Source organism: Capra hircus, chromosome 21 (assembly GCF_001704415.2).
Source record: "Capra hircus breed San Clemente chromosome 21, ASM170441v1, whole genome shotgun sequence".
Lineage (NCBI taxonomy): Eukaryota > Metazoa > Chordata > Mammalia > Artiodactyla > Bovidae > Capra > Capra hircus.
The window spans coordinates 33,082,053-33,105,864 of NC_030828.1; the positions used below are offsets into that span (position 1 = coordinate 33,082,053).

A 23,812-nucleotide genomic window follows, 5' to 3' on the forward strand; every position below is an offset into this window, starting at 1 on the left:
ACGAAGATCATGGCATCTGGTCCCGTCACTTCATGGCAAATAGATGGGGAAACAGTGGAAACAGTGTCAGACTTAATTTTGGGGGGCTCCAAAATCACTGCAGATGGTGATTGCAGCCATGAAATTAAAAGACGCTTACTCCTTGGAAGAAAAGTTATGACCAACCTAGATAGTATATTCAAAAGCAGAGACATTACTTTGCCAAATAAGGTCCATCTAGTCAAGGCTATGATTTTTCCTGTGGTCATGTATGGATGTGAGGGTTGGACTGTGAAGAAGGCTGAGCGCTGAAGAATTGATGCTTTTGAACTGTGGTGTTGGAGAAGACTCTTGAGAGTCCCTTGGACTGCAAGGAGATCCAACCAGTCCATTCTAAAGGAAATCAATCCTGGGTGTTCTTTGGAAGGAATGATGCTAAAGCTGAAGCTCCAGTATGTTGGACACCTCATGAGAAGAGTTGACTCATTGGAAAAGACTCTGATGCTGGGAGGGATTGGGGGTAGGAGGAGAAGGGGACGACCCAGGATGAGATGGCTGGATGGCAACATGGACTCGATGGATGCAACTATGAGTGAACTCCGGGAGTTGTTAATGGACAGGGAGGCCTGGCATGCTACAATTCATGGGGTCGCAAAGAGTCGGACACGACTGAGCGACTGAAATGAACTGAACTGAACTGATAGCATATTGCAGAACTTCCTTCCTTTTTAAGGCTGAATAATATTCCATTGTGTGAGTATACCACATTTTGGTCATCTATTCATTCATCAATGCAGACCTGGTTTGCTTCTGTGTTTCAGCTATAGTGAATAAAGCTGCTATGAACATGTGTGTAGACATATGGTTTTGATACCCTACTTTCAATTACTTTTGGTATAGACCCAAAAGTAAAATTTCTGGGTCATATGCTTCCCTGGTGACTCAGACAGTAAAAAATCTGCCTGCAGTGCAGGAGACCCAGGTTCGATCCCTGGGTAGGGAAGATCCCCTGGAGAAGGGAATGGCAACTCATTCCAGTTTTCTTGCCTGGAGAATCCCATGGACAGAGGAGCCTGGAGGGTTGCAGTCCATGGGGTCGTGAAGAGTCAGACATGACTGAGCGATTAAGTGCACGCATGTGCGCGTGCCCACACACACACACATACACACACACACTTGTTGCTCTGAGGCTGGCTGCTTCTCTGGGGTGCCACTGTTTCCTGCCTTCTGCTAATCGGCCAGTGAGATACACCTAGGAGGAGGGAGGAGCTTTGTGGTTTCAATTCACACACAAATGTGTCTGCTTTTGATGGTAGGTACCTCTGACCACTTGCCACAAAGGCCCTCTCTGTGACAATTGATAAATTGATAGAGACCATCTTGCCAAAAGACCCCACTCTCTTTCCTGCTTCGGCAACACTCCATTTAGGGGAGTGGTCTGTGCCCCTACTATCTCACTCCTTCTCACACCCTCTCTGAAACAGCGTACTTTGGTCATCTTGCTAGTTCCTTGCTAGCAAGTTAGTAAATTTGACATATTCTCAAGAAAAAAAAATCAACAGGTATATGAAGAAGTATGAAAATATTACCCATAATGATAAGAAAAATAAGTCAATAGAGATAGACTAAAATATGACAGAGACAATAGCATTAGTAGTTAAGAACATTAAAACTAAAACAGCAATTATAAATATATCTCATATCTTTAAAAAAAAGTAGACAAAGCCTGAGCATAAAAAGACCTAAAAAGTAATTCTAAAAAGGCAAATTTAATTACTAGATAAGAAAAATCTTATATTGATGTTGTTATTCAGTCACTAAGTCATGTCTGACTCTTTGCAACCCCATGGACTATGGCACACCAGGCTTCCACATCATTCACTATTTCCCAGAGTTAGCTCAAACTATGAGCCATACTCTGTAGAACCACCCAAGATGGTAGGTGAACTCTCCACCTGGAGAGTTCTGACAAAATGTGGTCCATTGGAGAAGGGAATGGCAAACGATTTCAGCATTCTTGCCTTGAGAACCCCATGAACATTATGAAAAGGCAAAACGATATGACACTGAAAGATGAATTCCCCCAGTCGGTAGATGCCCAATGTGCTACTGGAGAAGAGCAGAGATAGCTCCAGAAGGAATGAGGAGGCTGAGCTAAAGCGGAAACACCACCCAGCTGTAGATGTGTCTGGTGGTGAAAGTAAAGTTAGATGCTGTAAAGAACAATATTGCATAGGAACCTGGAATGCTAGGTCCATGAATCAAGGTAAATTGGAGGTGGTCAAACAGGAGATGGCAAGAGACATTTTAGGAATCATAAAATGGATGGGAATAGGCAAATTTAATTCAGATTATCACTATATCTACTACTATGGGCTAGAATCCCTTAGAAGAAATGGAGTAGCCCTCATAGCAAAAGAGTCTGAAATGCAGTATTTGGATGCAGTCTCAAAAAGACAGAATAATCTGTTCATTTCTGAGGCAAACCATTCAATATCACAGTAATCCAAGTCTATGCCCCAACCACTAATGCCAAAGAAATTGACATTGAACAGTTCTATGAGACCTATAAGACCTGGAACTAACACCAAAAATAGATGTCCTTTTCATCACAGGGGACTAGAATGCAAAATAGGAAGTCAAGAGATACCCAAAGTAACAGGCTAGTTTGGCCTTGGAATACAAAGTGAAGCAGGGCAAAGGCTAACAGAGTTTGCCAAGAGAGTGTACTGGTCATAGCAAACACCCTCTTCCAACAGCACAAGAGACGATTCTATACAGGGACATCACCACATGGTCAATACTGAAATCAGATTAATTATATTCTTTGCACCCGAAGATGGAGAAGCTCTATACAGTCAGCAAAAACAAGACCGGGAGCTGACTGTAGCTCAGATCATGAACTCCTTATTGCAGAATTTAGACTTAAATTGAAGAAAGTAGGGAAGACCAGTAGGCCATTCAGGTGTGACCTAAATCAAATTCCTTACGATTATATGTAGAAGTGACAAATAGATTCAAGGGATTAGATCTGATAGAATGCCTGAAGAACTGTGGAGGGAGGTTCATAACATTGTATAGGAGGCAGTGATCAAAACCATCCCCAAGAAAAAGAAATGCAAAAAGGCAAAATGACTGTCTGAGGAGGCCTTACAAATAGCTGAGAAAAGAAGAAAAGTGAAAGGCAAAGGAGAAAAGTAAAGATATACCCATCTGAATGCAGAGTTCCAAAGAGTAGCAAGGAGAGATAAGAAAGCCTTCCGAAGTGAACAATGAAAAAAATAGAGGAAAACAACAGAATGGGAAGGACTAGAGACATCTTCAAGAAAATTAGAGATACCAAGGGGAACATTTCATGCAAAGATGGGCACAATAAAGGATAGAAATGGTATGGATCTAACAGAAGCAGAAGATATTAAGAAGAGGTGGTAAGAATATACAGAAGACCTATACAAAAAAGACCTTAATGACCTGGATAATCATGATGGTATGATCATTCACCTAGAGCCACACATTGGAGTATGAACTCAAGTTGGCCTTAGGAAGCATCACTATAAAAAAAAAGTTAGTGGAGGTGATGGAATTCCAGCTAAACTATTTAAAATCCTAAAAGGTGATGCTGTTAAAGTGTTGCACTCAATATGCCAGCAATTTTGGAAATGGGGCCATGGGACTAGAAAAGGTCACTTTTCATTCCAATCCCAAGGAAGGGAAATTTCAATGAATGTTCATACTATAGCACAATTGCTCTCATTTCACATGCCTGGAGAATCCCAGGGATGGAGGAGCCTGGTGGGCTGCCATCTGTGGGGTCACACAGAGTTAGACATGACTGAAGTGACTTAGCAGCAGCAGCATATACTAGCAAGTTAATGCTCAAAATCCTTCAAGTTAAGCTTCAACTGTAAGTGAACCAAGAACTTCCAGATGTTCAAGCTGGATTTAGAAAAGGCAGAGGAACCAGAGATCAAATAGCCAACATCCAATGGACCATAAAAAAGCAAGAGAATTCCAGAAAAACATCTACTTCTGCTTCATTGACTATGCTAAAGCCTTTTACTGTGTGGATTACAACAAACTCTGGAAAATTCTTCAAGAGATGGGAATACCAGACCATCTTACCTGCCTCCTGAAAACCCTGTATGCAGGTCAAGAAGTAACAGTTAGAACCGTACATGGAACAACAGACTGGCTCCAAATTGGGAAAGGAGTACATCAAGGCTGTATATTGTCACCCTACTTATTTAACTGATATGCAGAGTATATCATATGAGATGGTGGGCTGGATAAAGCACAAGCTGGAATCAAGATTGCTGGGAGAAATATCAATAACCTCAGATATGCAGATGATATCACCCTTATGGCAGAAAGCAAAAAGGAACTAGAGCCTCTTGATGAAAATGAAAGAGGAGAGTAACAATGCCAGCTTGAAACTCAACATTCAAAAAACGAAGATCATGGCATCCAGTCCCATGAATTCATGGCATCCAGTCCCATGAATTCATGGCAAATAGATGGGGAAACAATGGAAACAGTGAGAGACTTTATTTTCTTGGGCTCCAAAATCACTGCAAATGGTGACTGCAGCCATGAAATCAAAAGATGCTTGCTCCTTGGAAGAAAAGCTGTGAAAGCCTAGACAGCATACTAAAAAGCAGAGACATTACTTGCTGACAAAGGTCTGTATAGCCAAAGCTATGGTTTTTCCAGTAGTCATGTATAGATGTGAGAGTTGGACCATAAAGAAGGCTTGATTGCTGGAGAATTGATGCTTTTGAACTGTGGTGTTGGAGAAGACTCTTGAAAGTCCCTCAGACAGCAAGGGGATCAAACCAATCAATCCTAAAGGAAATCAACCCTGAATATCCATTGGAACGACTGATGCTGAAGCTGAAGTTTCAGTCCTTTGGCCACCTGATGCGAAGAACTGACTCATTGGGAAAGACCCTGATACTGGGAAAGACTGAAGGCAAGAGGAGAAAGGAGTGACAGAGGAAGAGATGGTTGGATAGCATCACCGACTCAATGAACATGAATTTGAGCAAACTCTGGGAGATAGTGAAGGACAGGGAATTCTGGCATGCTCTAGTCCATAGGGTTGCAGAGAATTAGACATGACTGAGTGACTGAACAACAGTTCAAACTCATGTCCATTGAGTCAATGACGCCATCCAACCATCTCATCCTCTCTGCCCCCTTATCCTCCTGTCTACAATCTTTACCAGCATCCGGGTCTTTTCCAATGAGTTGGCTCTTCCCATCAGGTGGCCAAAGTATTGGAGCTTCAGCTTCAGCATCAGTCCTTCCAGTAAATATTCAGGACTGATTTCCTTTAGGATTGACTCCCTTGATCTCCTTGCAGACCAATGGACTCTCAAGAGTCATCTCCTGCACCACAATTTGAGAGCATCAATTCTTTGGTGCTCAGCCTTCTTTACAGTCCAACTCCCAACTCACATTTGTATATGACTATGGGAAAAACCATAGCTTTGAGAGAGAGAGACAAACATTTGAGGAATTCAAATTTGATGAAAATTACCAATAGCTACAAAAACACTCAATGAACTCCAAATAGAAGAAATATGAAGGAAACCACACTGAGGTACATAAATAATTGCTTAAAATCAGTGATCTTCAAAATGCACTATTTACAAAATGAAAAGTCAATTGACAGCCTGGGAAAATATATCAATTCACTTTGCAATAAATATGTCTAATGAATTTATAAACATCAGCAATAAAGCCAGAAAATACAATTAAAGATTTACAGTAGCAATGAAAAATATAAGGTCATTGAAAATAAATCTAACAAAAGATGTTCAAAAAATTTATGAAGAAAACTAAAGGACCTTTTTGAAAGGCAATAAGAAAACCAAACGGAGTAACACCATGTTCACGGATAAGAAAGTTTCAATACTGTAAAGTTGTACAGTATTGTACAAATTGATGTACAGCTTTATTACTTTTCCAATCAAGTCCTAATGGAATATTTTTACATAAAGCCAAAAAAGATTAGTAGCCAGATCCTATAAATCAATTAGAAAGACAAATGATTCAATAGAAAAAGTTTCAAAAACACAAACAAGCATTTCACAGAAAACACAAATGGCCTGTTAAATTTATGAAAATACACTTGGCCTTGTTAGTAGAAAAGGAAATGCAAATAAAACCACAAATTACCATTTCATGCCCACTGGTTTGGAAACATTTTTAAAGACTGACAAAATGTTGGCAAAATGGAACTAGTACACCACTGTGGGACTAGATATTAGTACACTCACTTTGAAGAAGAATTTTACATTATTTGTGAAGGTGAACATTCACATACCCTTTGACCCAGCAATTCCACTCCTGGAGACATGAACAGAATATTCCCAGAAGCACTGTTTAAAATAGCAATAAACATGGCAACAACCCAAATGTCCTTTACAGTAGAATGAATAAAAGCTTATGGTTCAGTCACACAATAGAATATTGAAATGAAACAGAAGACTACAGCGACTACAGCTCTGTGCAACATGGACTATATTTTCTAAGGATGACTGTCACAATAGATCCTGTCCTACATGTTCTCTCCTTCTTAGATGCCAATGACATGAATATTAGCTCTTTTTATATAGTCCCCTGGGTCTCTGGGGTTCTTTTCACTCTTTTTTTTTCCAGTTTATTTTCTCTCTGTTGTCCAGATTGGGCAGCTTCGTGGATTCTTTCTTCTATCCCCTTCCATTTTGCTACTGAACACATCTACCAAGTTTTTTATTTTGGTTGTTGAATTTTTCAGTTCTAAAATATCCATTTGGTTCTTCTTTGTATATTTCTTTGCTGAGATTTTCTCTTTTTCTGCTTGTTTCAGATGTGCTCACAGTCGCTTACTAAAGCATTGTATGATGCCTGCTTTTAAATCTTAATCAGATAACATCACTGGAATCTTGAGTGTGGTATCTATTAATATTTTTTTTTTCCTTCAGTGTGAGATCTTCTTGGCTATTGGTGTCACAAGTAATTTTCTACTAAAACCTGGGTGCTTTGGCTATTATATTGTGAGACTCTGGATCTTATTTAAACTTTTGGTTTTAGCTGGTTTCCTCTAACACTGGTCCAGCAGAGGAGGGGAGGTGCTACCTCATTAAGGCAAGGCAGGGTTAGACATCCAGGTTCCCCACTCTGCCTCCATAGTAGTCAGCTCAGGCTCCCATAGCAAAACACCACAGACTGGGTGTCTTAAACAACAGAAATTTATTGTCTCACATTCTGGAGATTGGAAAGTCCAAGATCAAGGTGTTGGAGTTTGATTTCTGGTGAGAACTCTCTCCTTGGCTTGCAGCTGGCCATCTACTCACTCCTTCCTCCCATGGCCTTTTCTCTGCGTTTACATCCCAGGTGTCTCTTCCTCTTCTTATAAGAACATCTATTGGACTAGGACGTCACCTTTATGACCTTAACCTTCATTACCCCCCTAACAGCCCTATCTCCAAACATTGTCTTATCAAGGGTTACAGCTTCAGCTTATGAATGGGGGTGGCACAATTCAGTTCATAACAGCCTCCACTGACTCTGGAGTCGGGGGTATTATCTGTTATTGCTGGGAGGGCATGAGAGTTTCTGGCTTCCACTAGACCTCCCCGGCTGGGAGGAGTGGGTGTGCTGCCCCCCATAAGACCTCTACTTACACTATACTATTCAGGATAGTGGCAACCTCTGAAGTGGTGAGAGGAGATATGATTTGGGAAAAGACACAAAAGGCTCCAAGGAATTGGATGTGTTTTATTTTCTAGTTGTGAAATAAGTATCTTGGTATTAATTATATTATTATTATTTAAACTGTAAATATGTTATCTATGGTATAGCCTTTTTTTCTTTTTAAAATTTATGTTTTAATTGATGGATAATTGCTTTACAGAATTTTGTTGTTTTTTGTCAAACCTCAACATGAATCAGCCATATGGCTGATTATGTTACAGAACAACAAAATTCTGTAAAGCAATTATCCTTCAATTAAAATATTCCAGAATTCAAAGAATTTTAAAAAAAGAAAAACCTAACCACAACAAAATAGAAACATGGTCTCTTTACTTAGAATATTTATAACATAGCTGAGGTGCTCAGAAATAACCATCTACCATCTGTGGTACTTCTCTGGTGGCTCAGAGGGTAAAGCGTCTGCCTGGAATGCGGGAGACCCGGGTTCGATCCCTGGGTCAGGAAGATCCCCTGGAGAAGGAAGTGGCAACCCACTCCAGTACTCTTGCCTGGAGAATCCCATGGAGGGAGGAGCCTGGTAGGCTACAGTCCATGGGTTGCAAAGAGTCGGACACAACTGAGCAACTTCACTTTCACGTGTGCCAGGCAGGGCTTCCCAGGTGGCGCTAGTGGTAAAAAACCTGCCTGCTAATACAGGAGATGTCAGAAACTCAGGTTAGACCCCTGGGTTGGGAAGATCCCCTGGAGGAGGGCATGACAATCCACTCCAGCATTCTTGCCTGAAGAATCTCCATGGACAGAGGAGGCTGGCAGGCTATAGTCCATGGGGTCATAAAGAGTCAGACATGACTGAAGCAACTTAGCATGTACACACACATGGGCCAGGCATTGTGCTGAGCACATCACATATATCGTTTCACTTATTCTACACAATCCATTTTATGGATGAGGACGCTCAGGCTCCAAAGAAGTCAGAATCACAGAGATGAAATTCAAGCCCAGACCTGTCTGCAGAGCCCATACTCTTCAAGCCCATAGCACCTTGAATTAAGTTAAAACTAATTAATATCATTTATCACATCGTCATGTGCCACTCACCTGCCACCACTAATAAAATCTGACAGAGAACATTAGACTTTACCATTTCAGACACAAGGGAAGCCTCTAAGTTTAGGGTGTGTTGTAAAAGTCACTCAGTCATGTCTAACTCTTTGAGATCCCATCGATCTCTAGCCTGCCAGGCTCCTCTGTCCATGGAATTCTCCAGGCCAGAATACTGGAGTAGGTAACCATTCCCTTCTCCAGGGGATCGTCTCAACCCAGGGATTGAACCCAGGTCTCCTGCATTGCAGGCAGATTCTTTTCGATCTGAACCACCAGGGAAGCCCGTGTGTGTATGTGTGTGTGTATAATTTTATTTATATATTTAAATATATTTGTATTTTTATATACTGACGTGGATTTACTTTTATGTTAAACACCTTATGAGATACATGCACTGCCATATGTAAAATAGGTAGCTAGTGGGAAGCTGCTGTACAGCACAGAGAGCTTGGCTTGGTGCTCCGTGATGCCCTAGAGCAGTAGAACAGGGGGTAGAGATTAACTGCTTTACAATGTTGTGTTCATTTCTGCTGCACAACAAAGTAAATCAGCTCCAATAAAAACTTCAAAAAAATTTTATAATATTGTTAGCTTTAAGTTGTTTTTTTTTTTAATTAATTAGTTAATTTATTGACCATGTGACTGTGGAATCTTAGTTCTCTGACCAGGGATTGAACCTTGGCCCTTGGCAAGTGAGAATATGGAGTCCTAACTATGGGACTGCCAAGGAATTCCCTATTGTTATTTTAGTAAATATTCATTTATAATTATGTACATTTTAATCTTTTGCTACACCTTTATTCCTTCCTGCAGTTCACTCAGGGGTCATTTTCCTTCATCCTGAATTCCCATAAAAATTTCCTGTATTGCCAATGTGTACTAGTGACAAACCAATTTCTTTGAATTTTTGTCCACTTGACAAAATTTTGAACACATTTATTTTCCCTTCATTTCTGAAGGATATTTTTTCTGGGCATAGAATTCTAGATTGGTAGGGTTTCTTCTTTAGCACTTTAAAGATATAATTGCATTGTCTTCTGGCTTCCATAGTTAGCCATCAACTGTACTGTTAACTGGTTACTAACTCTGTCTCTTTAAAAATATGATCACTTTAACAAAGAGCTAATGCGCCTCAGTGAGGACCCAGTGTAGCCAAAAACAAATTAATTTTTAAAAATATGGTTGCTTTTAAGATTTTTGATGGGCCAAGTATAGTTTTCTTTATACTTATAATATTTGGAGTTTGTTTTATTCAAGTTTAGCTTTGTTTTATTCAAATTTAGGTTTGTTTTATTTAGGTTTCTTTTATTTCAGTTTAATGTTAATCCATGCTGTGTTTCAGTAAGAACAATACAGATTCTGTATCTATGGCTCAAGTCATATATGCAGTAGTATAAATTAGTTTCAAGTTAGACATACTGAATAAAGAGGCTGAGGGAGCAAAGGAGGGAAGGGCTGGGGTCCAGTGGGAGAAGAAACAAAGAATTGAACATGCATGCTGGCTTTTCCATAACACCTTCAATGCTAACCTGCTTCAGAGGAAGAATAAAAAGAGGCAAGAATGAGCAGCCACAATTGTTAAACTGTTACCAGCATCATACTTTTCAACATTTCAACAGAGTCTGAAACACTTTTAAATAGCAAAACCATTGCAAAAAACTCCCCAGACAACCTTTAACCACCTCTAGCTAAGATCCAATTAATTGGTTTAAAATTCAAAGAATTAGAAAAAGGGAAAATGATACCACATACACCTCAGTCGTGTGATTAACCTTTCTCTTAGATGCTTGCATCACACAAAATTCTAACAGCTTTTGAATGTAATTTCCATTGCTAATGGTGATCTTGCGGCGTCTGCAAGAGACAATGCAGTAATGCTGAAAAAGCCTCTCTGCACTTCTGTTAGTGCTCTTAAAGATCCTAAAAGCTGGGACCAGTAAAATCCACAGAAACTCACTCTTGCCTTTAAGAACTTTAGAAAACCATTAACAACAACAACAACAAAAAACCAACAGGGCAGGAACTCAAGTCTGAGGCCATACGTAAAAGTCAGGTTTGGTGGTTCTCAGTAACAATGGGGGAATTTCCAAGATGGGTAGGATGGGAATGTCTGGGGTAGTCAGAGATGGTTTCTCATGTTGGCTTTTATGTGTCACCGATTATCATCTTCCACATCCTGCAGTGCTTCTTTATTCCGCTCTTCACCATCACCCTGCATGTCTGAAGTCCATAGTGTCAGATCATCACTAACAACTGTGTGATAGGTGGAGAGTCCTTACAGCTTTCCTCACTCAGTGTGCTCAGTTCTGCAACTGCCTCATTAAAAGCTGCTTTTGTCAACCTGCAGGTATGCTCAGGGGAATTAGGAATTTCATAGTAGAATATGCAAAAATTGAGAGCAAGGCCTAAGTGAATGGGACGTGTCGATGGAAGTTCTGTCACGGCAACAGCACCAGCAGCTTTATAAGCCATCAAGCTGTTCTCCACAGCCTCCTTCCTGTCATTTCTTACAGCAAATTCAGCCAGATACCTGTGCTAGTCCCTTTTCATTTTATCATAGAAAAGCTTGGGCTCAGTCAGTGTTAGGGGCTGGAATGAGGTGTTCATCCAGTACACCCAGAATGTCACAACGGATTAACTGTAGCTCGGTCTCAACCATTTGCCGATATTCCCAAATCATTTTTAGCTTGTCTTCTCCTCCCTTGTTTTCTTCTTTGTTGCGGGTTATTCTCCAGGAAGCTCTTCTACTTCTGATCACAGTTTTTATATGCACAGATAGGAGGTTTCTTCCTTCAACTGTCAACTCCGCATCCGCCCCTGCTACTTTCTTCATTGATTTCACCATTCCATCGCATTGCTCAGCCTGCTCGGCCTGCTTCGCCTGATACACCAGATTGCGAAGGATGGAAGCAGATAGTGTCTCCCACTCTCAGCCTCTCACTCCACTTCTGAGCAACAAAAATGGCAGTGTCTCAGTCGTCACTGATATTCATGAATCTGTGGCTTGATGCCTTTCATCATATTTAGAAAATTCTCAGTCATTATCTATTCAAATATTTGAGCATGTCCTACTATCTCTTATGCTCAGCTCTGTTTATTCCTCAATTCCTTGTCGCTCTGTGCTTCAATCCAGATAATATCTATTGATTGGTCACTAATCTTGTCTTCTCTGTATACAGTGTCCTGTTAAACCCATTCAGTGAGTTCTTAATTTCAGATATTTTGCAGTCTAAAACACCAATATTTTTCATTCTTATAGATTCAAGTTTTCTCTTTAAATACTCAAGCTTTTCACCCATTTGGTCCATCTTTTGCTCTATTCTCTTCAACATATTATCCTTACTTATTTTAAAACCTTTGTTTGAGATGTCACCTCCTATTTGGTCTAGTTCGCTGCATCTCAGTTTGGAAAATGGCCTCAGGAAGAAAGTTGGTTAAACATGGGGTTCGCTTTGTGTGTCCTCCATCTGTCGAAGATCATAGCCCTGTTTTGCCTGATGCCCAGTCCCTGCAAACTATTGTTGTTTACACTGCTGTGATGAAGAGAAAAGTTGAACATATGGCATGGGGGTGAGGATAGGGGCTGTGTAAGAGAAGTGGACAGACCTTGAAGGATCAGGAGGTGCCATAGAATTATCCGCCATGCCCTGTTGTCCTGACTCCGTAGTGCCCTGAACCCAGCACCAGACTCCAGCCCCAGGGCCCACATAGCAGGGAGAGTAGAGTGGCAAGAAAGTGGCTCCAATGGACCACAGGGGTCTCTGCAAATGACTGGAAGAGGGAACAGGGCAGCAAGAATAGTCTTTGGGCCTAAGTTTCTCAGCCAGAGGGGCCATGTGGGAGAACCTAGGAGGAGGATGGGGCAGCTTTCTTAGAACTGCCATCCAACCAGAGGAAGCCAGTATTCCATGTCTACCCAGGGCACTAGGGCCCTCCCTACTGTCTTCATTTATTTGCATCTTTTTGCATGTCATTTGTCATTTGCATAGGGTCTCATTTTATGTCAAATTCATAGTCTCTGCTTATTCCTCCCTATTTGGGTATAGGGAAAAGTGGACCTCCAGCTAAATTCTCCTTGGGGAATTTTATTTTAACTCTTAGTATACTACCAAGGTCATTTAGACTGAATTTTAATTTTTAAGCTCCCTTTCTGAGCAGCTTTAACTATTAATAAGGATTGATTATTTGATGACTACAGGGGTCTTCCAAAAACCAAAGAGAGATTTAAATTATTTTTTAATAGAATAAAGCTTGTTCTCTCTTCAGTTCAGTTCAGTCGCTCAGTTGTGTCCAACTCTTTGTGACCCCAGGAATCACAGCACACCAGGCCTCCCTGTCCATCACCAACTCTTGGAGCTCACTCAGACTCACGTCCATCGAGTCCGTGATGCCATCCAGCCATCTCATCCTCTGTCATCCCCTTCTCCTCCTGCCCCCAATCTCTCCCAGCATCAGAGTCTTTTCCAATGAGTCAACTCTTCACATGAGGTGGCCAAAGTACTGGAGTTTCAGCTTTAGCATCATTCCTTCCAAAGAAATCCCAGGGTTGATCTCCTTCAGAATGGACTGGTTGGATCTCCTTGCAGTCCAAGGGACTCTCAAGAGTCTTCTCCAACACCACAGTTCAAAAGCATCAATTCTTCGGTGCTCAGCTTTCTTTATAGTCCAACTCTCACATCCATACATGACCACTGGGAAAACCACAGCCTTGACTAGACAGACCTTTACCAAAACGATCCACTGGATTCTTTATAAGTCCAAAATATATCAATTACTGTATTGATCCATTAGATCCTTTGTAAATTCAAAATATATCCTAGATCTTAAAATATTTTGCTATTTCACCCTCTTAGGAACTACTTTTCACCATCACTCATTAATTATTCTCAACCATGCTTTTTAAAAACAGAGACTAAAGTAATAAGAAAACAAGAGAATGATGGAATTGCCTGGGCAATTCAATGGTGATATGAATCATTGCTATTCTACCACCTTCGAGTTTTCTTATGGCTCTGTCCGAAGCATTGGATATCTTTCAAGAAGGTATAAACAAGTTGGTCTGGAAACATTATCTTTGTTCATTTGTTTGTTTTAGCTTTCATCACACAAGATGAGAGTTCAGAATATTTCATTTTCCTACAAAGAAGAAAGAGAAAAAACCAGCCATTTCACAGTTTCTGAGCTATCTGTAGATGAATGCAACGTGAAGCAGCCTCTCTAGACTACAGTGATGATGGTGCATGCACGCCCAGTTGCTCAGTCGTGTCCGACTCTTTGCAACTCCATAGACTATAGCCCGCCAGGCTCCTCTGTCCATGGGATTTTCCAGGCAAGTGGGTTGCCAGGAGTGGGTTGCCATTTCCTTTTCCAGGAGATCTTCCCAACCCAGGGATTGAACTCAAGTCTCCTGCAGCTCCTGAATTGACAGGCAGATTCTTAACCACTGAGCCACTTGGGAAGCCTAAAGATGATGGTAAATTTATATATAAGCAAAGTTGAAGTCTATGAATCTTCAGATATCTTAGAAGAATTTTCTCGAATTCAAGAATTGCCCCCACTTCTGCAGAGAGTGGGGAGCTGGAGACCGGAGAGGAATGGTTCTTTTTCAGGGTCACTCTCTTCTTGGTCTGTCCTGTTTCACAGAAATGTGTGACTCAGCCTGCCTTTATCATGGCATACGGTAGGTGCTTCCCTGCAAGCTGGAACAGGGCCGGCCCTAGAAATAAGGAGGCTGTCCAAAGCCCCACTCCTGAGACCTGGCACTCGCCCAACTCATCTGCTACCCTTCCTTGGGCCTTGGGGCTCTTGAAGCTGTGGTTTTCCTCTGGGTGGTGACTCAGTGCCCAAGGCCTGCCCTGCATATGAACCTCCCCTTCCTTGGGCCTCACTGACTGCCCTGAACCAGAGGCAGCTGTGGTTTCTCCTAAAACAGCAACCACAAACTGCCAAGCCCACTCCACCTACCCTCCACTACCCACTCCACCCCTCAGGGCCCTAGACCCAACCTTAGGGTGTAAAGGAAAGAGAACAGAAGGGAGGCTGAAGACTCCCATGAGATGTGGAGTTTATGAAGAGCTTTGCCTTCTATAGCACGAGTGTCAAAGATATACCCATTTCATAGATGGGGAGAATAAGGCCAAAATATTTTAGGGTCTTCTTTCAAATTAATTAATTCATTCCTTCAGCTGGCATTCCTCAAAAGTCCACAAGGACACAGGAGAGTAGACGCTGAGATGTGATGCCCACATTTCCCTTCAGGGAAGGACTTGGTGTCTGGGGGCCAGGGCAGGAGGACTGTAGCTGTCAGCCCATCCAGGGATCGCTTCAGCTGCAGATACTTGCTTTACCCTGGGCCATGCCCTTCTCTGAGTGATCTGTTTCCAAAGACTAATCTAGCTGGGGTGCAGAGGCCCAGCTATTTCAGCTCAGTATGGGACTGTGAGGGGCCGTTCCATGCCAAGCTCCCAGTGAGGAGCCCAGGCTGGGTGGGGCCTGCAGTACAGCTCAGCTTCTCCCTCTGCCCAGTGCTGCCTCTTCCCCCTCCCTTCTACACTCATCAGTCTCCAGAGCTCTCCCTGAAGAACATCCAGCATGCTACACTTTGAGCCACAGTCTGCTTCCTGGAGAACCCACCCTGCAATACTTGACTTTCAAAGAGCTGCCAGCCCAGTGGCAGAGACAAGTACGCAACCAAAGTGCAGGAAGGACAGCCCCAGGGGGACGCAGCCAGCAGAGGCCCTGAAACAGGCTTCGGGGCACAGGCAGAGAGGATCTGGGAGGCCCTGGCTAACAGCACTGAGGCAAGAGCCGAAGTGCCTCTCACCACCTGAAAGCTGCAGTGCAGACCCTTGGTTTTGTCAGGCGAGTGTATGTTCCTTGGTTCTTTGTCTTGTCAGAACAAAGATTTGGAGCAACGGACATTAGAGCCCTCGGCACGTCACAGCTCTCGGGTCTCGGACAAACCGTGTTATAGCTTTTAGGCAAATCAGTGTTACAGCTCTATTTTATTTAGAAGATAGCAGGAGAATCCATCCTAGAAGTGTGAGGGTATGCCAACCCAAAGACTTGAAGAGAAGAGAGTGGAGGAGTGCATGGGGGAGGGAGAGATGGAGAGAGAGAGGGAGAGAATGTGTTGGGGAGGAAGAGAGAGGGGGACAGAGAGAGAAAGAGCGCACGCAGACAGGAGAGAAAGAGAGAGAGAGCGAGCTTTGGCTCCTCCTTTTATATGTTTCCCTCCCCCCGGGCCCGCCCTGTGCAAATTGTGCTCAGCCAGGAGTGCTGTCTGTTCTGCCTGAAGTCTTCACTCTGGTCCTCGGACCTTCCTTTGACCTTCCTTATTTTTTAGCCACCGCCATTTTGGACTCCTTTTCCCTATTCTACCTACCTAACAGTTTGGAGGAGGGACACCTACCTACCATGATTTTCTCTGACCTAATCTGTTCCTGTAAGAAAGACCCCCCCAAGGTGGCCCTCTTCCAACTTTCTTCCTCAAATACATACTCTAACTGTGGGTCCAGGTGCCTCTTCTGTCTCCAGGGTCTTGTGGCCATCCAGAGGCAGCTGCAGAGCTCTGGGGCTGCTCACGGGAGCTGTTCTGGATCTTGAGGGCTCAGAAAGAGAGCAGACCCTTAGGTCAAGCAAAGGAACCCTAGGATTGTGAGGAACACAACTTGGTTCCAGTCCCACAACGAGAAACATGGCCAAGAGAGCAAGCAAGCTCCTCTCGCTGTGGGCACATTCTCACCGTACAGTCCAGCCTGCATCTTGCCACGCATCTGGTGATGAGAAACTGTGACCCTATGTGCCCTCCAACCAGAGGTCCCAGAGCTGATAATTCAGATAATCAGGAAGATCTTTCTTCCCTGGAGCCTTTCCTCCATCTCCCCCAGGGCCTTCCTCAAGAGTCCTATTCTGGCTTTAGGGGCTGTGGAATCTGTGCCATTCTGCCCGAGGCTGATCCTCAGCATAAATAATCCACCATTCTGATCTCAAGTCATTGTGGGATCTTGGGAACATTTCTTTTTCAGGGACCTCATTTTTCCATCTGTCTGACACAGGGGCAGGAGAGGAAGTCTTTCAGCTTCCTGACTGCCCTGACATTTGTGACCCAGTAGTAAATCAAGTTTATCAAAACCATGATCCTGTGCCTGCCCCCCACCCATCCCCTTTGTCTCCCTACCCACCCTCCAACTTTCCCAGGCCCAGCATCTGCCACTGCCCCTTTCCTGACCTTTCACCTCTCCTGGGACTGATAAGAGATGAGAGGGTTTGAAGTCAGCCTTGGTTCCCATCTGACTGTACAGGATACTCAGAGGAGGTGCCAGTCACTATGTGCAGAGAAGCAGCTACAACAAGCCAATGTTCTGGGAACTCTTGGAAATCATGTTGGAGAAATGCTTCCCTGGTAATGGATTGGATTGAAGAGTCCAGGGTGGGAAACAGCCAGTTCAAGGCTGTACTTGAACACGTGGATTTGGGACGTTATTCCGTTGCAGCAGAGAAGGCAGAAAAAGTGCTGTTCATGCCAGACTCCTTTGTTATGAACAAGGATGACTCATCACAGACAATCTCTGCTCAGAGTGTACCATGGGCCCCACCATCCCCCACAAGGAGGACCAGTGGGAGGGGACAGAAATGGACTGGGCACAGGCAGTGGCTTTGAATCCAGTCCAGGATGAAGGGAAACCATGCCAGAGAGTTTAGCCAGGCTGCAGCTGCACCAACCCTGCCCCTGAGACAGCACTGGAGAGGAATGGAGCCCAGTCATCCATTCTTCTCAGCCAAGACCAGCTTAGGTCTGGTTGTGAGCATTACTAAGGGAGTTCGTGGCAAGCAGTGGGGGCTCAGCCTGCAACCAGCACCAGGGATCAGTCTATGACCAGGGTCAGTGCTCAGAGCACCGCCAGGATGAGAACTGAGCCTTGATGACATCAAGGGCCCTCACATTAATCTCCCTCCAGGTAGGGCTCAGAGCCAGGTAAGTTGTGGGAAGTCTGGGGTGGAAGGGAGGGTCTCTGCTTTCCTGTGTACCACATGGGGATATTTATTTCTGTCCTGCCTGATAACCACGATCTAAACCATATGCCAACTTCATGCTTTACAAAACACTATCCCTTTTGACCCTCACAAGAACCCTTATCAATATCTGCCTTGCAGGGTGAGAATGAACTTTATGAGATGGCTGAAAAGATGGGTGGGGTTGTTTGCTCAGTTTTTTTCTTTGCATAGATTAGGAATCTTTTTTTTTTTTTTTAATTTGGCTGTATCGGGCCCTAGTTGCAGCTGTGGCATGTGGGATCTTTCCTTGCAGCATGCAGGCTCTCCAGCACGAGGGCTCAGTAGTTGTGATGTGTGAGCTTACTTCCCCGACTGGGGATTGAACCAAGTTCCCTGCATTGGAAGGCAGATTCTTAACCACTGGACCACCAGGGAAGTTCCCCAATTGCTGTTTTAAAAGAATTCAGAGGATGGGAGCATCTCAAAAGGGAAGGCCCTTACTGTTATCATGGTTTCTTTTCATCTGTCTTTCAGTTAATTTTTATCTTCCCAAACTCATGTGCAAAAAATGTTTGCAGAGTCAAACTGTGCTAAAGTGTTAGAACAAAGACAGCACTCTCCTATGTCACTCCATCCTGCTCTTTCGAAATGACCACTTCAATTCATTCAGTCATTTAGAAGACAAAAATCAGAAGACAAAAATCTCTGCAAGGAGATGAAACCGGTCAATCCTATAGGAAATCAATCCTGAATATCCATTGGAGGGACAGATGCTGAGGCTGAAGCTCCAATACTTTGGCTGCCTGATGCAAAGAACTGACTCATTGGAAAGAACCCTGATGCTGGGAAAGACTGAAGGCAGGAGGAGAAGGAGATGACCGAGGATGAGATGGTTGGATGGCATCACTGACTCAACGGACATGAGTTTGAGCAAGCTCCGGGAGATGGTGAAGGACAGGGAAACCTGGCATTCCACAGTCCATGCGGTCACAGAGAGTCAGACATTACTGAGCAACTGAAAAACAACAACAAAATAAAGCACTTATTGCTATTATTTCTATCTCAGAGAAGTCCAGTTTACATACCGCCTTTCGGCATTCCTCTCCTGACAGATGAGATTCACTTACGCTCTTTCCTCTCCTTTTGATATCATAACACTACATTTCTTGGTTACATTTTCAATCAGTAAATAGTGCTCGCTGCTAAGCCAAGTAATATGCTGTCCTTTCCTTTCTTCATACCTTTTTTTTCCTTTCTTCATAAACACCCTTCCTTGCTTTGTAAACTTTCCTTCTTCAGAATTGTTGACTCGTTTTTTCATTTGCTTTTTTTTTGACACATCCCACACCCTGCAAAACTCCTGTAAAATGATTCTCGATACACATTTTCACTATCATTCCTTATTTTTTTTAACTCTGAGACACCCCTCCCGGAGCCCCTGGTTCTCCTGCCTCCATCTGAACTAATAGCTCTAGATCAGCCCCACTGCGGTCATCCTGTGCTTCTTCCCTTAATGATCTCTGTTTTTCCTGCATTCTATTCCATCTTCTTTTTCTTCACAACAAAGACCACACCGTTTATTTACAAAGGCCAGTGTGGGAGTTGGACGAGGTAGGGAGGGAAACCCACACAGACATCCTCTCTGGATTGCTTGGGACCCTTTCCCACTCGGAGAAATTTCCATTCTTCTTGCCTCCATATTCTCAGTAGTGGCTCCTTATTTCTTCTTTCTTGGTTTATGCCCTTCTGTGAGCTGCAGCACATCCTCCAGTAGCTTCCTGAGGAAGTTTGCATGTGAGATAAAGTTTTTCAAACCTTGTCTATCTGAAAATATCTACCTTCTCTTCTCACACTGTACTGATACCTTGGATGGGTATATAATTCTCAGTTGAAAATAATTTTCCTTCAGCATCTTCAAGGCATTGCCTTGCGGACTTCTGGCTTCGAATATTGCTATTAAGAGATCTGATGCCGACCTGATTCCTGATCCTTTGTATAAGATCTGGTGTCATTTTCTGGAAGCTTCTACAGTCTGATCCAAAGAAATGAAGTCTCTTTGCAGGAGTGAAACAGAGTAAGGCCCTGTGGGGCTCCCAGGCAAGGAGGAATTTCCGTCCCTCGTTTCTTGTAGGCAAGACTCCAGCCTTCATGACCTTCTCTGAGTTCCAAAGGGCAAATTTGTACAGTTGCTAATCAAGGGAGGAGAAGCCAACAAAACCACCTGAAGCCAGATTAGAGGCTCTTTAAGATTAGACCTGACCACTTGAGATGGGATTAAAGGAGTACAGGCCCTACACTCACCCTACTCTTGCCAGAAATCCCACTTTTGAATCACTGTTATAAAATCCTTCATCAAATCCTCACAGGCTGGGACACAGTTTTTCAAGGCAGAAGCTTGGTGTGTCCTCCTTTGCCTGGTAAAGTAATAAAGTTATCCTTTTCTACTTCAAAATTTTCTCCCAGATTGGATTTGGCATCAGTGTACAGAAAGGCCAAGTTTTTGGTGACTGGAGTAGTATTTGAGGCTAGTCTCTGAAGTTTGTTCTGATCTCAGGAGGGTTTTTCTCAATTAGCTCTTTGCTTCTCTCTACAAACTTCTAGTTGGTCTAATTTTTAGCTAGCTTTTCTCAAAGCACTACCAGACTTAATTGCTTATCACCAATATCTCCATTGTTTTGAGAGCACCGACATGCTTGAATTTCCCCCCACTCTGTGCAAATAAAGCCAGTTCCCTTGAGGAGAGCATCAGACTTTTTATGGACTTCCTCTGTTTGTATGAAACATCTGTACCACTGCTCTGAAACTGCTGTCTTGGAGTGATATCCCTGCTTTATAAGGATGCTGGGTTGGGGCAGTAGCCTTTGGTCTTTTAAACTAGCCTCTCCTAGAATGCAACCTCCACCCTATAAGTGAGAGAGTGAAGGCCTCAGTATCCTCTGGCTCCCACGACTAGGGTAGACATTCCACCGTGAGTTGGAAATGGGTTGAGGAAAAAGGCCACAGGCTTCTCAGCTACTCTTACCTGGAATACACCTCAACACAGAGGTGAGGGAGCTGTGACATGCTGGTGGCCTGCCACTCCCAGGGAGATCCTGTACTTCTCAGCTGGGCACTGGGGATAGAGAGAGCCCTGTGTTCTTGACTGCAGCTGCCTAGAGTGGAGCTTCTTTCCCAGTGACCTGGGAGGGGAGAGAGAAAGCAGGGCTCTAACTCTTCTTACTGTTAGCAAAACCTCAACCTCTCTGTACATTGGTGCCATCAAATCAAATCTAAGCCATTCCCCTTTTCTGTTGCTTTGGCCTCTCTTACATGTTAAAGACTTCCCTCAACTGTCTGAAAACTAGCTCTCTATTTGGCGGCTGCCATCCCAATCCTGAAAGCATACTCATAGCAACTGGAGATCACTTTCCACGGAGAAGAAAGAGGGCCAACCATGGAGGTGGCCACACCTGGCTCAAAACCCATCTCCACATCTTTTACTCTGATTGGGTAAATCCTCCATGCATTATCTTCCTTTTTAGTAAAATAAAGATAATAATATACCTGCTGATCATACACAAGTGCTTGGCACACCAGAGGTCCTCAGGAAATGTTCACATCCCAGCCTCCCCCATCCAGAGGCTGATCTAAGACACCTCAATCCTTATCATCTACACTGACCATTGGTATGCACTTCTCTTCCTTCTCTCTCCTTCCCTATTAACAGCATATGCTTGTGATCATGCCTCTACTGACCATGGAGGACAGCCCATCCTCATAATAAGACATTGCCACCATGCTGCCTTAAAGCAAATTTTGGTGACAGATGGACCTGGGAGTTAACAGATATGATGTAAAATCAGATTCTGAGCCTTGAGTTAACGGATATGATGTAAAATCAGATTCACCCAGTGTCCCCAAGCCTTGGGTGAGACCCCTAAATATTTACTACAATCAAAAAGATAGAGAAGACAGGAACAGGATAATTTGAGGGACTCAGAACCCACCCAAGAGGAAGACCCTCAGTGACAACCGGCATCTGGACCTCAGAGAAGAAGACCTCAGAGAAGAGGTTCCTCTCTGCCGAGAGCAAAGAGGGAGTGAGTCTTCAAGTCTTCCAATAGACTGGAGACACGGTTTTTCAGGACAGCTGTTGAACTTCATGTACCACACCCCATCCCCACATTACCGTGCCTCCCACTTCCCTCCAACTCCTTCCTGCTGCGCCCATTTTGCTGCTCAAGCCCAGGCCATGCTCTGTTTCCTGGAGGGCACCGTCTCCCAAGGCCTTGAAGCAGGAGGAGACAGGGATCGGCTCCCTTAGGCCAGCAGCGGGGGTCTTGGCCTCCACCTGAGAATCTGTGTGTTCTCGCCTTCCGCAGAACATTCTGCACCAGGCATCTGACTTCAAAGGCTCCCCGGGGCTGGGTCTGGCCCTCTTCCTTCAGCTATCTGATCCTGCCATGGTGGGTGCTCAAGCCTGAAGTCCCAGGGCCCAGGATGAGAGCTTGGCCAGCCCCATGCTGTAGCCAGTGCCCCCTAGAAAGGGCATTCCACACAGGGAGTTCTCCACACCTGAACCTTCTGCTGGGAATGTGTGCCTCCAGGCCTACACACAGCACACCGGGGTGGCCGGTCACCTGAGCAGAACCAGCACATTCGGTGCTCAGGGCTTTTCTTGCACTCCCATGACCCCATTGTTCACCTGTCACCTCTCCCGCATTTCTGAGGGGGCAACTGAGCGCATACTCTAAGACACACCTGGGAAACTCGACACCCCTCCATCTAATGGGCCTCAAGGGGCACCTCCAATGGGCCTCACACTGTGCTAGGTCAGGCAGGGAGAAAAACAAACAGCTCCCAGAATGCTTCCCCCTCCTGCAGCTAGCTGGAATAAAAGGCAACAGCTGCCAAGTGTCCAATAATAAAGCTGTGGGAGTCTAGGGGATCGAGCCATTTTAAACAGATGGACCTGAAAGTGTTCTCCAGCTTGATCTGGGTCGCATATTATATGCTCTAATTCAATTAAAAAAATCGTGACTGGCCCTAGCCCCTCAAACTCAGCAGAGACTAGACAAGCCAAGTGCAGAGTAGAAGACAGGTGAGAGAACCATTAACAGGGCCAGGTCTGGAGGCAGGTGGATGGCAGTGGGAAGCTGCAGTGGACGTGGGCTGGAGCCCTGGTCAAGAAAAAGGGCAAAGTCTGGGGACTACAGAATGTCAGAGACAGAGGGGGTCAAGAGTGAGCGTTGTGAGGTGTGACAGCCAGGGAAGCCCTCGCTCTAGGGAGATCAGGGTACTCCGGGAAGCCCTGGTGTCCACACAGGTGATGGCGATGGAGGGCAGTGGTTTGCTGTCTTCTCCTAGGTTCTGACTGGGAGAGGACTCCATGATGGGAAGCTGAGAGGTCCAGGGCACTAGAAAATATTCAGCTTTCTGAAAAAGGTGACCTCAGGTAGTCCAGCAGCGGCCAGTTCACAGGTCCGAGACCTCCACTATTTCCAATGCCTGGTTTCCCCGAAGAAGTCTAAGCAGGACCGCAGAAGAAACCTAGAGCCCAGCCCAGGCTAGGCAGGGGCAGCCTCATCATCTGTGTGGCCTAAAACCCTGTGTTTGCGGGACTTGTGTGGTGGAAAGGTGGACACGAAGTGCTCCGTCAATGTGAGGGCTGAATCTAGACCACCCGTCAGGCTAGGCAGGAGCCCTCTCTGCATTTCTGGTCCTCCAGCATCTGCTCCCAGCATAAGGGGCTCACTACCTTACATTTTTCATTCCATTTTTACAATTCCTAAGTTCCAGGATGTTTTTCCCTCTATGGGGTTGAACTCTGCCTCTGGGAGATTCCTCAGAGGCCTAGGATATATGGGTCTCCAGGCTGCTCCTCCCTGTCCATCCAGTCTGGTACAGTGCATGGGCTCGTCCATGGCTGTTAGGCAGGGGGGGCCCTGAAAGGATCCTAGCCCTTCGGGTACAGTCTCAGCAAGGAGGAGGAACAATCTCCTCCTTTGACCTGCATGCCATGCCACTATTAATTCAGCCCAAACTTTGGGGG

At 44.3% G+C, this 23,812-nt stretch overlaps 1 pseudogene; it reads right to left on the minus strand.

The window, feature by feature from the left end:
* LOC102168490 lies at nucleotides 10,552-21,558 on the minus strand (annotated as a pseudogene).